This window comes from Fulmarus glacialis, unplaced genomic scaffold, assembly GCF_000690835.1.
Source record: "Fulmarus glacialis isolate BGI_N327 unplaced genomic scaffold, ASM69083v1 scaffold4225, whole genome shotgun sequence".
NCBI classification, from domain to species: Eukaryota; Metazoa; Chordata; class Aves; order Procellariiformes; family Procellariidae; genus Fulmarus; species Fulmarus glacialis.
Genome location: NW_009214772.1, coordinates 95,042 through 99,438, shown reverse-complemented (window position 1 = coordinate 99,438; position 4,397 = coordinate 95,042).

The window sequence follows — 4,397 nt, the reverse complement described above, 5'->3', positions numbered from 1 at the left end:
TGGGGGGACGGTATTTTTTTGTTTTGTTTTGTTTTTCCTGTAGCTATGGAATTTCCACTATAGGACAGAGTAGTTTTTCAGATACCAAGACTATACATTCTTGGTTTTGATTGTGTTTGTGGGAAGGGAATTGCAGATTCTGGGGGCAAGGACTACAAAAGATTTGGTTTGTGTTGCAAAGAGTGCAGTCTTTGCTATTGAACTCGGCGCAATGTCCTTGTTGGTAAACTAAGAGAATATAAAAACCCTGCTCTCTTAAATAAGGTACTGCATTGGGTTAGCTCTGCTTAGTACCGTTGGATGAAAACTCACGATCAATTGTCCTGTAAACCCCATCGTTGCAAAGTACAGGCATTGGCTTGCTACTGCTAAACTGGTTAATCATAGATGAGTAAGGGTCTGGGTAAGTCAGCTTCTGCCATCCTATTTTATACAGCTACAGATTTCTCCTCCCAATGCTGGGGAAGGAACAAAGACTCCTTGCCGAGCATCAGGAGAATCAGCTGCTTTATCTGTAAATTCAGGGACTTTTGCTATTCAGACCGTGTCTGTGCCCCATGACAGTACACTCATTTTTCTGTATCGCAAGGCTTGTTTTTGCCTGGGCGGCTACTTCGGCATGCAGGAGCTGTCCCCATTCTGCTGTGTTACTGGTCAGCATAACCAAACTTCTCCTCATACCTAATTCTGCCTTTCAGGGCTCAGGAGCTGCGGCTGAAATACCCTTTCATAATCTTTAATATCCTCTTATTACATCCCGCTGTACTAACAATATAGCCTGGGGTTTTTGCATACTGAGCTTGCTGAGATACCAACAGCAGAGATTATGGAGTACCGTGTGGCAGTGACAGCAGCAGTGGCTGCAAGCAGCTTTTGACTCCGTATCAGGCCATGTACAGAGGCAGATGGCTAGTTGTTCAGGCAATACCCAGTCTTCTCAAGAGAAAAAGATGGTCATCCTCATTCCTCTTTGTGTACCATAGTTTGGGAACCTTTCACATAGCCACAAGCACAAACAACTCATCACAGATCCTAGAGACTTGGATTGGCATGGCTGGAATTTGCAAAAGGAGTATTACAATTTGTCTCTGAAAGTCTTTCCTTGGTAAGTCAGTGATAATGGTCTATTACGTTTTACAGAACTTTTCCTTGCTGCCGTAATACTGTATTATTGAAAATATCCCAGAACAGCTATATTTTATGTTTCTCCAGCCCACATCTCAGCTCCAGTTTGGTATAGTAATTCATTCATAATAATTCATTAGCATTATTGCCAGATCTGTGCAGGCCCAGAGTAATCAGCGGTGAGGGTGTAAAACAAAGCAGTCAGGCAAATTTCAGATTCTGTTTTAGGGGAGTAAAAAAAGTGAAGCGTGTGGTTTTTTCCTTCCTCCATTACAGTATTTTACATAAACTTTAATTACTCCCTTTGCTTTTCTGCCACATCAAGTGCAATAACGTAGTAGAGATGAGTACCAGGCCCAGTATGTCACACTGAAAGGGATGGGGTTATTAGCAAAGTAAATTAACTAAAGTTTCTGGTCATTGGAACAACTGCTATTATAACCAGACTGAAAACTCTGATGTAACATCTTTCTAAATAATTGAAAACCATCTTGAAGTGCTCAAAAATGTCCTGTGCCTCAGATGAAGTTCTTTGTACTTGATGGAAGATTGAATCGAGTTGGACAGTGCTGGTGTCTTACTTCTTTAAGAGTAAACTTTCATCTCGTTTATCCAGACCATTTATAGTTTGCTCAGGAGTGTGCTTGGCTGACCCTTGGCAGTCCCTTGTTTTGAAGCAGCGCTTATTAAATCAAGTGTGTTTCTATTAGAAGCAGAATATTTAGACAAAACGGCCCTTGTCATTAATGTTCCTGTTCATATGGAGCTTACTTATTAATTTTGATTGAATGAGTAAATGGTCATTTTTTAAAATTACTATCATTAGTCTTTCTCTGTATTCTTCTCCTGGTATGGGGTTAGTGAGGAGAGGAAGGGCATTATCTTCTGTGCTTGTACAAGAAAAGTATTTTTGTAGATGCAGAGAAAACTGCGCTGTTACTGTTTTCAACTTGACCTGTTGAAATGAGAGACATTATCCATATACTTTCGAAGATTCGTGGATCTTCGACAAAATGTGGATCCTTCTCCTCAACAATGAATTAAACATTGGTAACATCTGTCTCAAGAGCAGATTTTCATCTGCAGATAAGATCTCAAAGAGCAGTTAATACCAAATGCACCTTTAAATCTCATTATGCAAGACTGAGGAGGGTAGAAAAAGAGGCTGAGAGCAAAAAGAGGTAGCCAGCTCTCTCTGGAGTCTTCTTGCTGGTAGCGGTCTCTCTCAATTTAAAACGTTTCTTGTTCTAAATGCTTGTTTTTCTGATAAGTTAGTGGTTTTATTAGCTAGTCTTTATACATAACTTCGATATTAGCTGATACTAACAATAGAAATTGAGAAGAATTAATTCTTGCATAGTTGAAGAGGGTGAAGTATATGAAACAGGCTGCTCGATTTTTTGGGTTTGTATTTTGTGGACAGTCAGACAGTTCAATAAAATGTTTCCATGTATTACCTTGCACGGGCTGTTTCCTCCCCGCTGTGTACCACGGAGTCACAGAGTCTGCTAGTATCATGAGACAGACTTCAGTGGGCTTCAGGTCAGGCCACAGAGAGTGACCAGACCTGATAGAAAAAAAAAGAGCAACAAAATGGTAAAGACACATCAAAATAAAATGAAAATTAAAAAACCCAAACATCTAAGACTGTGAACTCTTTGGGCTGAAATATTTTTGGATAGCTACTATTTAGTAGCAGGTCCTATGCAAAGCAGAAGATCCAAATTACAGTTTCTAGTTGATGCTCTGTTGCAGTCTTTTTCCGTTTCCTTTCGGTGTGTAAATGGTTTTTGAAAAAAACCTAAAGATGTGGCTGCCTTTTTTCGTATTTCAAGATATATCCCTCGTCTAGTTCAAGTTGATGTAATTTACCCAATGCAGTACAGTGATATCTGTTACTGTCAGGCTGAGAATATGCAATTCTGTCCGTAGATGAAGACTTGACAAAATAAGTCTTGTTGGGAGTCAGGGAATGTCTTTGCAGGGTATTCTTTAGATGTGATGAGCAAAAGGGGGAGATGCTGTTAGAATGATGTTGTTTGACGAGACCTTCAGGGAAGGGGATAACAGAGCTCTGTGTTCCACTTGGCTCTGGGAGAGGGGAGAAGGCGTTTCACAGTGTGTGTGTGCTGTTGTGTTAATAGCATGAACATTATTCCTTTGAATAATGTTCAATGTTGCAAGCAGCAGCATATGCTGTCGTTGCAGCACGCAGGCAAACATTTGCATGCAAGAGTACTATTTTTGAAGAGGAATTGCCTAGAAAGCCCAAGGTTGTCCTTGTAGGTTTACTGGGACACATGGTTGATGAACACCGCATGAATATTTAAAATTACTTCTATGAAATCCTTTACAAGCTTCACTGAATCTGCAGATGGGGAGAAAAGTGGTTTGGGATTATATATGCTAACCTACTCAGAGTATTACATACCTGTCTACCACTGAGAAAATATCATACCTAAAGTCAACAGATTTTCTCACCTGGTCAGGCAGTAGGGTTTCCTTGTATCGCTGAGCCTAGCGCTGTGCTTAACACTCCTCCTTTTCCTCCCCTGGCAATTCAGAATTAAGATACTGCTGTGATTTAAGCATTCTCACCTGTTTCTCTTATCGCTTCTGTTCAGACCCTTGCCCCTGCTTAAACGCTTTCTTGCATCAAAAGTGCCGTGTAGCTTGCAAAACCAATCACATTGCAGCAGAGTGACCATTTTCACAGAAGAAAAGGCTTCTCAGCTTTTTTATTGCCCCATGTAAGGCTTCCTGCATGCTGAGACACACAATAAAGGCAATTTACGCCTCTCCTCCTTGGCCTCAGGAGAAGAGGAAGGTTTCAATGCGAGGTTGCATTTTGGTTCCCATGAAGTTGCACCTGGCTGCTGGCTGCGACCGTCATCTTCTTTGCGGTGGCCTCCACGTGCTGGACATAGCTAGTCAGCAGAGCCCATCAGCAACACCGGTGCGGGATATCTGGTAGTAGGGCACAGCGCTGGGCTCTCATTTTCTAGGCACCAGATAACGGAGCCACAGAAAACGTGGGACTTTCCAAGCCTGGAAGAAATGTGTTCATCCCAAACAGGCCCGCAGTACGGCTGGGGTCGGTCATTGCTTTGGTCTTTCAGTACTGCAGCTGCGATTTCCTTATACCCATACATCCTCTGCAGATATTAGAAGTTTCCGCATTGGTTGCCAGCAGCAAAATCTCGTACTGCCATAAATTGCAGAGCTATTAAACCAGTGGAGGTGGTCATGGTGATGAGGCCTGTCGTGGTTTA